General features: G+C 29.7%; 1 pseudogene across 1 annotated transcript; it reads right to left on the reverse strand.

The window, feature by feature from the left end:
- Nucleotides 1-5,149: 5,149 nt before the first annotated feature.
- On the reverse strand, nt 5,150-5,238 carry BDBG_16765 (annotated as a pseudogene). The gene has a single exon. The product of its transcript is annotated as a tRNA-OTHER (tRNA).
- Between the last annotated feature and the right edge of the window lie 6,765 nt (nt 5,239-12,003).

Consider the following 12,003-nt stretch of genomic DNA (forward strand, 5'->3'; position numbering starts at 1 on the left):
GACAGAGCACTCTGATAGACTAGAGTCTGCAAGCTCACTGCTAAGCTCTAATACTGACAGAGAGAACTGCAGTTATCAAGTCTATGATTAGTCTCTAACACAGAGTGAGGTCACAATAGCTGATTAATAGATCTATGAGCATCTAATGAGACTGAGATCAGCAACTGAAAGCTTAGTGTGTATATTATCAAGTGAGCAGTGACAGTCACTAACTAATATCTCTGGAAATTAGTGACTGATCTGAGAGAACAGACACAGTGATCGATTAATTATAGAGAGTTAAATGTAATTAGCTTAAGATGCATTCTGCGGGTGACTAGCGCCCGTAGTCTCTTATAGACTTATAAATAAGTGAACTATTAAAAGAGAAAGAATATGAACAGCATTTGAAGAGAATTTCTACAATCAATATAAAAGACTCTATTCTGATTTATTCAGATGACTTAAAAAATGAGAATTTGAATAGATTAGGCGCAGACATTGCTTATACTGAAGATAATATCAATTTTATCTCAGATTTCTGAAATCTAGACTGTGAATCTAAAGTCTTTGATGCTGAACTATTTATAATAGTAAAAGCTTTCAAACTTATAGAAATAAAATCTTATAAAAGAGAAAATAGTTTGAAAGAGATATGAATATTCTCTGATAGTCAAGCTACTTTAAAAAGACTTAGAAATAGTCAGATTTATAATGATTAAATGAATCTTGAACTGATCTTAAACTCTGTTTTGAAAATTCAAAAGAGAAAAATATCAAAGCTGATAATTTATCTACACTAAGTTCCTGCTTATATGAATATTCATGACAATGAATTGACTGATTCAGCTGTAAAAAAGAGTGCAGAATTAAGCAGATCTATTTAAAAAATTATATTCTGATCTTTTATAAAGAGAAAAATAAAAGAATCTTGTTTAGATAAGTGAAATAAAAGCTGACAGAAATAAAAGAAGAGTATACATTATTCAAGATTTGAAACAAAATTCAAGTGAAAATCTTGTTTAATTAAATGTAAAAAGAAAATATTCTCATCTATAATACAGCTGAAACTAGAATATGACTATTTTAAATCTTATATACAAAGATTTGATGATAGATTTGACTTAATAGAATGCTCATTCTGCAATACAAATGAGAATTCTGAGTATATTGTAATACACTGTGTATTATACAATAGTCTCAGAGTCAGATTGAAAGAGAAGTATAATCTAAATTAATTAAATATAAGATTCTTATTCTTAACTGAGACAGAAATTAAATACTTAATAGACTTTCTATCAGAAACTCAAGCAGCTATAAGAAAATGACTAAATTCAGAATTATCTGAATATGAAGAGGAGGAAATCAATCAGATATAGTCTGTTAAAACAGCTATATACTATCTTTTAATAATTTGTTTTATTACAGTCTCTCTTTACTTTATCTTTTTCTTTCAATTTCTTTCTATCTATCTATTTAATGTGTCTATCTTTAAGACTGTGTTCTCTTTCTCTTTTCCTTTGTCATGATATTGTCAAATAATTTCAAAGTATCAGAAGATGTTAAAACACTGTAATTTGTAAACAGTTTTTGTATTCTGAGCTGAAATTTTCTGATTTTGCATATCTGAAATTGATGAATGTATAATAGTTAACTTTACAGATATAGGAAAAACCCTGAGAACTAAAAGTTCTCAGGTAGATGTCATAGTCTCTGACTGCATACATCTATAATTGAAGAATAATAATAATAATAACTAAGTCTCTCACTCTGAATTCTTATATATCCGAATAATGTAAGAGATGCATGATTTATATATAACTGATTATTTAGATTATAAACAACTGTATTAAATGATCTTCTGACAGTTCTACTGATCTGAGATATTAAATAGTATCAGACACTTTATCTGAAACTGTAATCACTGTTCTTTCATTATCTTATGAAAGAACTGTAGAAAAGATCTACTGAAATCACTCAATATCTTCAATAGAATCTAGTGAGATATAGTAATTGACTTCACTGTTAATCTATCTGAGAGTAAGAATTGTAAGAATATTCTGGTCATTGTTAATCAATTAAGGAAAGATATAATATTAAAATCTTGTGATAAGATGAATACTGAACAAGTTACTGAAGTCTTCTTACAGAGTTCATTCTATCAGATATATGAGTTACTGAGATCTATTATATCTAACTAAGACTGTCAATTCATGAGCACTCTCTGAACAAGAATCTGTCAGGTTCTCAAGATCACATATCACTTATCAACTGCTTATTACTCTGAGACTGATAATATATCAGAATGAACAATTCAGATAATAAAGAATTATCTTTATAAGTTCTATAATGACTTATAAAATAATTAATATGATCTTCTTCTACACACAGAGATCACTATTAACAGTCAAGATACTGTCTCAACAGATGTAAGCCTGTTCTTTCTTACATATAATTATCATATGAAAGTATTGAATCTTCTAGAAAACACACATTTCACACTGAACTCTCACAGTTCAATTCAGATTATTAATAATATAGTAACAAATCTCTGAGACACTCATAACTGAGCAGAGACCTTCATGACAATCATACAACAAGACTAAGAGAATCAAATCAATGTTCACTGAGACTCTGCTAAGTAATATGAGATAGAAGACTTGATGTGATTGAATCTTAAGAATATACAGATTATACATTCATCTCATACACTGAATTATCATCACATCAAGTATAAAGTGATAGAAGTTCTAGATAGTCATAACTATTATCTTGACACATCACAGTTATAAGCAGAGATCTTCATGATAAATTACAAAACAAGACTAAGAGAATTAAATCAATATTCACTGAGACTCTACTAAGTAATATAAGATAGAAGACTTGATGTGATTGAATCTTAACAATATACAGATCACACATTCATCTCATATACTGAATTATCATTACATCAGGTATAAAGTGATAGAAGTTCTAGATAGTTATAACTATTATCTTAACACATCATCAGAGATTCATGATGTCTTTTATATAAGCTTACTTCATTATACTGTCACTGACCTGTTTCCTTCTCAACTGACTTTCAACTGACAGCCGCCAGAGATTATAGAAGAAGATAATGAGCTTGAGTGAGAGATTAAGAATATTCTTGATAAGAGACTCTGCAGCTGCAGCTGATAATATCTTGTGAAATAAGTCAGTTATAATCATCTGATCTGAACTCTGAGCCCTGTATTATCTGAAATAGCAGCTCTTGACTGATGAGAACTGCTTCTGAAAAGAAGAGACTAATGTAACAGACTGCATCTGATCAATTATATAGACTATTCTATTACACTTCACAGATTTCTATCACTTTATTCTCAATCACTGATTCTCAGCTGCTATAAACATGTACGCTCTGATTCTCAGCCATTCTCAATCACTGATTCTCAGTTATTATAAACATGTATAAATTCTTTCACTCTGAAGCTTCACTGCATACATCACTATATACATGTATAAATATTCACTTCAATTGCTGATTCTTGCACTTTCTCTTTCTTTTTCTTCTTTAATGTTTTTCACTTTATTATATAAGATCTATAAATATTATATCAATCTATTCAGTATAGACTTCTTACAGAAATTAAACATGAAATTTATAGTTTCAGCAGCCAGTCTACTGATAGCTACTAGAAGTATTCACAGTAGAAAGATAAATGTAAAGATTAAATATATAATAGTATTCAAGCTAAGTTATGAATAGTATTTGTGAACTTCAGTCTATATAGTTGTGTGTAGTCAAGAGCTGCTAACTCTATTAATTACATAAGAGATAGAAATAGAGATAAAGAATTCATAAGTAGCAGAATTTCTTACATATCTTCTTCTCTCTAAGACTTCATCTGCAAAGCCTTTCACTGAGTGATTTCATGAAATTAGACTCAGTACTGTAGTAATACTTACTAAAAACTTCTTATTTCTAAGTTATATAAAGTAATTTCTCTGTTGAACTGTTTGAAAAAAATTCTAGAAAAGATAATAGCTACTAGATTATCTTTTATATACTCTATTAGTAATTCTCTTCTATTTAATAAATAAATAGAAGATAGAAAACAATGTTCTACAATTGATACTATTCTTTCAGTTATTCATAACATTCAAATAATAAAGTATGAAGACCTGGTCTCAACTGCAGTTTTTATTAATATAAAAGATGCATTTAATCATGTTTCAAAGTCTAAGATGATTCAAACTTTGAAGATGTTAAAACTGTCACTTTCTCTAATAAAATGAGTTAACTGTTTTATATCTAAAAGAATTATACAACTATTCTTTGATGAAATAAAATAAGATAAAACTGAGATAAAAATAGAAGTACTATAAGAATCTTTAATCTCATCTGTTTTATTTATAATATACACCCCATATCTATTCAAGAATAGAGAGATGAAAATAGTAAGATCTTTAAGTTATATAGATGATATTAATCTAGTCTACAGTTCAAGAACAATCAAAGAGAATTTCGAAGTGATTGAAAAAGCAGTAAAGAAAATCTTTATTAGAGTAGATATCAATCTAATTCAATTTAATATGAATAAAACTGAGTTAATTCACTTTTTTTCCAGATTCAATGAGAAAAAACTAAGTCTAACTCTTTTGAATAAAGAGATTAAACTCAGTTTGAATGTTAAATAACTAGAAGTATAGTTAAACTCCAAGTTGAATTTTAAATATCATATTTAATAAAGAATTATCAAAACAGAGAGACTACTGAATAGTATAATTAGACTATTAAATACTGAGTAAGGTCTATTCTTTCAGACTATGAGACAGTTATACATAGTCTAGTCTGTATCATCTTAGTAGCTGATTATGAAGTTCAAGTTTAATGATTATTATTATTATTATTATTATTATTATTCTTTCATTATACTCATATGCAAGCGGAGCTTATGATGAGTCCTTGCGTGATGTTAAATACAGGTCAAGTGTTGGTTATACAGGAGGAAATACAGGTGTTGAGACCACGCCAAGATAACAAGAACATAGGAAAATACAAAGGAGTGACAATTAGATACATGCGATAATAACTTCCCAGCCCAGGAACATAGAGCGATTCATTGAAGCGATTTGTACACCTCTGTATTTATTAGAAACCTGAGATGCTTGAGTTCCGGATTTAATGTATCCTCTGCGGGTTTCGAACCCACGCGCCTTGGTTTCCCACGCCAAGGCGCTACCAGGTGGCCGCATTAACCATTCGGCCACCGGGGCATAAGTTTAATGAAATAATCAAGAAAATTTCACTGAACTCTTTCAAAGTCTGTAAAACAGAGCTTTGAAAAGAATTCTGAAAGCATTCAAATCATCTTCTATTAAAGTAATGAAAATTGAAGCTTTAATTTCTTCTTCTGCTGTTTAATTTGAAAAAGCCTACATAACTATACTCTAAGAGTCATGAAGATGAGCTTAAATTACATAATCAGAGAAAGAGTCTCTTCTTTATTTTTATCAATTAACTCAGAAAATGAACTGAATTGAAATAGATTTCTTGATTGAAATAAGAATAATTCTTCAAAGAAAATACTGTCTCAACTGTATAGACTATATTCACTGATTAAAAATCAATTTTCATTATTAAATATTGAGAAAATTGATCATGAGAAGATATCTCTCTGAAGAGAAAAGCTGAAATCTCTCATAGACTTATAAATAAGTAAACTATTTAAAGAGAGAGAATATGAATAGTATTTAAAGAAGATCTCTATAATTACTATAAAAGACTCTATTCTGATTTACTCAGATGACTTAAAAAATGAGAGTTTGAACAGATTAGATACAGACATTGCTTATACTGAAGATAATATCAATTTCATCTCAGATTTTTAAAATTTGAGCTGTGAATCTGAAGTCTTTGATACTGAACTATTTACAATAGTAAAAGCTTTCAAACTTATTAAGATAAAATCTTATAAAAGAGAAAATAGCTTGAAAGAGATATTAATATTCTCTGATAGTCAAGCTGCTTTAAAAAGACATAGAAATAGTCCGATTTATAATAATCAAATAAATCTTGAACTGATTTTAAATTCTGTTATAAAGATTCAAAAGAGAAGAATATTAAAACTGATAATTTATCTATACTGAGTTTCTGCTCATATAAATATTCATGATAATGAATTGACTGATTCAGTGATAAAAAAGAGTTCAGAATTAAGCAGATCTATTCAAAAAACAGTGTTCTGATCTGTGACAGTGTGATTCAAAGGTTGCTTTTTTCGCCAGCGTACAATTACAGGCGTACGCTGGCTTCTTATATATTGTACACTAAATTAATTAGTGGCCGCTATGGCCCCTTTTACACTCGTAAGCAAGTTCAGAAGCGGCCGTGTTATTATCTGACAGTTGTACATTCTTTCAAACCACCATACATTCTTCTGAACCACATTCTCCGTCACCAGATTCAGTCACACTCATGTGACCAGGACATCCCCTCTAGCTTCATGCAGATTAGCATGCTACTAGCATTCACAATCTTGTGATCTATCTCTGATTCAGCTAGCATTCTGTGTACACTCTTACAAAGAAACTTTTACTATATTACATCACTTATTCACTAACTTTTCCCATTCTTTAATTATCTTCTTCATCATCATCATCATCAAACATTACTCTCATTTCATTTCAGATTACTGCCTCTTCTTCTATTCAACACCTTCTATTCATTTATCTATTACATTGTATATGTTTCTAGCAATGACCTCTCATTTTCATAATAAGCATTCTTGTAGTGCTCATACTAGGCAGTTTATTAGCAGTAAGTGTAACACATTGTGAAATATGACCAGAACTTGTTTATCTTCTAACAATTATCAGAATATACTATCATGAATAACATATCTTCTCTATCTTTTTATACATTCTTAACTGTTTTCTTCTCAGTGAGTTTCTGATCATGTTTTCTGACATGATTTTGCATAAATGCAGATGCTAATATGTTTGTTTTTATTCACATAGAATCTTCATATATTCACAGATCTGTGTCTGCTGATGATAGTGAACTTAATGTTGAATCATTGATTGAGAACTTGAAGAATGTGATAATGAAGAAATTGTCTGTATTATATGTGACTGAGTCTTTCATATCTCTTTCTACCTCTTCTATCACTTCTTTTCCTGCTGTCTTCTCTCAATCTTCTACACTTACTTCTGTGTCTGATTCTCCTGCTCTTACTATCTCTGTTTCTGTAACTCTCACTTCTGCTACTTCTGATTTTACTGTCTCTGCTTTTATTATCAGCTCTTCTCATTTCAAGAAGATATTGTATAGACTTAATGAATCATATTTCTCAGCATGTATACTTTCACTCTTCTTATCAACTTTCAGAATAATTTATTATATGAAGACTATGTATAATATAACTATCTAGAGCTCAGTCACAGACACTGATTATTACAGTTATTTTAAATATTTATGATGAGATAATTATTCATTTATATCAGAGAATTATCTCTCTCTTTAACAGTGTTAAGATTGTAAGTCTTTTTCTTTTTCATCTTTTCTTTCTAATGCTGATTTTTCTATTCTTAGGAAAAATTATTATAGGTTTTACTGTGCATGAAGTCATGATATTCATAGATATTAAGAAGCTTTTTATAACTGTAAAGTTTAATATTGCAGAGATATCTACTCTGATGAATTTCTTCAGAATAATAGATTCATATCAGTCTATTCTCTGACATCTGTTATCTGGCTTCATGATACAGATAAAAGATATCTGTGTTTTCAGAAACAGAAACATGAATGTTATACTCTTTTACACTCATGAGTGTGAGGCTTGTACATCTTGTCTGAGATATCATTGTGAAAATGAGCTGTTTATATACTGTGTTCTGCTTTCTGTATTCTCTTATATCTCTCTCTCTCTTTCTGAGAAGTCTCATGTGTGTTGTAATTGTATGTACAACTCTAAGACTAGCAGATATTTATTCAGTAACTGTTCTCATCTCTGATTTTACAATTTTTATATACTAACAATGATTCTTAGTTACTTCAGTATCAGAGATTATTCTAATTGAAGATGATAATGTCACTGAGACTACTCTCTTCTATCTTTAAGCTTCTTTTATTACTTTCTCTTTCTTTTCTGCAAGAAAGATTGTGTGCATACTAAGTTATAAGTGTTCAGCTCTGAGTGACTTCTGCTGTTATTTATTCAGTTCTGCATCTTCTTCTTCTTCTGTTTCTTTCATCTTTACTCTCTCTGTTCTGGCTTCTGATTCTGCAGATTCTGCACTCTTCTTCAATTTCTCTACACATACATGTAAGCATTTCTATATTGGCATTCCAGTCAATCTTGTGATAAATGACATTAATGTTATATACAGAGTGATAGAGGAATTGAAGACATGTATGATATTGTTGTAAGAGTAGCTTGCAGCTCTTGAATCTCTTACAGATCTCAAGTTTTGAGATTTTCTTTATTTTTAGTGTTTTTTAAGTGATGTGATGTTGAAAATAGATTAAATATATAATATATGAAAATGAATGAGATATGTATGATAATATTTATCTTTTACAGCTGACTCTTATAATTAATAATCAATTTATTATCTCTTTTCTTTTCTTATGCTTTTTCTTTATCTGCTAGTCACTACTCTTACACAATCTCTATATAATACAGTATTCAGTGACTAGGTTCAGCAGCCTTCATCTTTTATAATTCTGTCTTATACATTATACTGTCTCTCTTCACCTGCTTAGATTACTACAGTAAATAGCTCATTGAAACTAATCTCAGCTGATCTCTGAGCATTCTCAGAAGTTGAGATGACTTAATCTCACATATCTGTGAATGTTTCAGATAGTTCATTCTCTGTGATCTCTGTGATTAAACTGATATAAATAGTTGAATTCAACTCTGAATCTCTTTTTCTTCTGTAATCTGACTCATATACAAGTCTGCTGCTTTGAGACTACTCTTTACTATGTTATATCTGCTATCTGCAGTGTGTTATCATACAATCAGCTACAGTCTTATCACTTATCAAAGTGTGATATTCATCTGATTTCTTCATTTCTTCTCATTCTTTTCTTATAATTATGAAAAGATTGAAATAAGTGAGATCATCTGATTTGTAAGTGTCTATGATTTCTCTTACTTTGTAAGACTTTTTAATTGTAAGTCTCTTCTTTTTCAACACTGATGATAGTGCTGTGAATGATTATAATTCACTCAGGTCTTATATCTTTATTTTCATAAGTTATAAATCATTTATTAAGTTATATAAGATTCATTTCTCTGATTCTTTCAATGCATATATTCTCAGAGAATGTGATTTGAGTATTTTATATGACTTAAATCATCTAGATTGAAACTTCTCAGAACTCTCATTATATATGAGAACTTATATTCTCATCTTGAGACTCAATTCCTTAACTAGTGAGTCTCATATTCTTTTCAATTGAATTGCTCAGTTCAGGAGTAACTTATTAGCTTTTGTACATGCATGACTGATCTCTTTCAATCTTGATTTCATATTCACAACTACTGTTTTCTCTCTCATCTTTTTCAAAGCATTCTCTGAAATGCACGGATGCAATTCATATAACAGATAGAATGATGAACACTTGAAGACTGTATGCTGCTGAATTCGCATGACTAATAGCATCTGACTGAGATATTCATCTCATAATCTTGTAGACTTGTTCACTAAATATTTCATCAGTATATTATTCAAGATTTCATTCAAGTGTTTCATCTTCCTGTTTATCTGAGAAAGATAAGATGTTGTTCTACAATGTCTTGTCTGTAACTGGCTCATAAAAAACCTCACTGCTTCTTCTATGAGATTCACACTATTATTAGTTAGAATCTCATGCAGCATTTCATAGTTAATATAGATTTCATCATGTAGAAACTTCATCATCATCTTCTCTGTCATCTCTGAAACTGCTTTCACAACTGGCCAGTCAGTAGTATAATCAATAGCAGTGATTATTCATTGATTTTCATTTAACATTTATGATAATATGTCTATGAGATTCATCTCTCATTGTTTAAACAGTTGTATCATATACTTCATCTAATGTTATACTTTCTCACATTCTAACTCTGTCTTAGATTCTTTTACAATCTGACAATTCAGGCACTCATAAGTGTACATCTGAATATTCTCAGTCATGCTTGATCAGTATACTCTTGATTCAAGTACATTCATGAGTTCAGAGCTTTCTAAGTGACTGAATTTCTTGTGCATGCAAGTCACTAAGTCATATCTAAATGAAGATTCTAGATAGAGAGCTTCTGCATATTCTAGATTGTAGTAAAGTATAACATTATTTTTCAATTTTCTCAGCTTGAAGTTCAGAAGCATCTCTTTTACTACTCTCACAAGACACTTATCATTCAACATCTTATCATTCTTTAAGTGAGAGATCATAGTATTCACTCATTCTGATTTCTTGCACTCTCTCAGTGTGTTTAATATGAACTTCTCTTATATCTGATTCACAGAACTCTTATTCATGAAATCAGATCTGTGACTGATTGTATCAGGTATCACAGTGTCTGATCTCTTTCAGTATTTGATATAAAGATTGTATGCTTGAAACTCTGAGATTCAATGTGCTAAGTATTTGAAAGGTTTTATCATCAATTATAGATAGATAAGGCTTTCATAATCTGTGATCACTGTTATTATATATCTGTTGTCAATATATCTATCTTACAATGCCAGTGTGTGTTTAATCACTAGTAATTTCTTTTCATACACTGAGTAATTAAGCTCAGCATCTGATAGTTTTCTATTATTATATATTATCAGATGCAGCTTGTCATTCTTACTCATCTGTAGAAGAGTGCCTCTGATAGCTCATTCAGATGCATTCATCTCAATGTAGAAAGATTTATCACAATCTGGTTGAATAAGTACTGAGAATGTTATTACATATTTTCTCAGTGTGAGAAAAGCCTCTTCACACACAGTATTTCAGATAATTGAATAAAACTTCTTCTTTCACAGATTTGCATTTATTTCTCTTAAGAGATCTGAGAGTGATACAGATATTTGTATGAAGTTCTTGATAAATCTGTGATAGTATGAGATCAACTCAAGAAACTGTCATACATGATGTATATTTCTTAGTCATAGTTAATTTGCTATGACATTCAATTTCTTCAGAATGAGATGTATACAGTCATTATCTACTATATATTCTACAAACTCTAACTCTTTCATTTCAAACACATACTTTGTTAATTTAATATAGAGCTTATACTCTGTCAGAGTTATAAGCACTTTATCAAGATACTTCAGATATTCATTGTATGAGTTTGAAAAGACTAGAATATCATTGACATATATAAGGTATAAGATTTTATTCTGTTTATGAAGAATTATATTCATCATTATTTGAAAGATGATAGATACATTTATTAGACTGAATAGTATTGTTAGAAATTTGAACTTTCTTCATTGTATTTTAAATATAATTCATGAAACTGACAGTTTATCTATGCAGATCTGTCAGTATTCTGAGAGAAGATCAATCTTTGATAGATATCAGGTATTTTTAACTGTATTCAACTGTTGTTGAATCTATGATAATAAATATTCATTCTTGATTGTAAGCTTGTTAAGTGCTTGATAATCAATACATATTCATCACTTCTCATCTGCCTTTTTTATAAATAGAACTGAAAAGCCTCACACGCTTAATGAGAGTTGTATAAGATCATATTCTAGAAGGTCTGTGATCTGACACTTCTGTTCTTTAAGATGTGTTTATGACAGAGGGTATGCATTCTGATTGACTGGTTTTGTGTCTCTCATGTCAATCTCATGTACAAATCCTCATTTCAGTGACAATTTCAGTGAAAGATCTGTTTGAAAGATCTTCTTATACTTCTTCAGAAGCTTCTTCATATGCTTATTCTCTTATATATTCTTTATCTTGATTTTCTCCACTTTCAGATCCTGTATGATATACAGAATACTTTCAGATGAGGTCTTATAAATTATTCTCTTTGCTTATTA

Source organism: Blastomyces gilchristii (genome assembly GCF_000003855.2).
Source record: "Blastomyces gilchristii SLH14081 genomic scaffold supercont1.5, whole genome shotgun sequence".
Lineage (NCBI taxonomy): Eukaryota > Fungi > Ascomycota > Eurotiomycetes > Onygenales > Ajellomycetaceae > Blastomyces > Blastomyces gilchristii.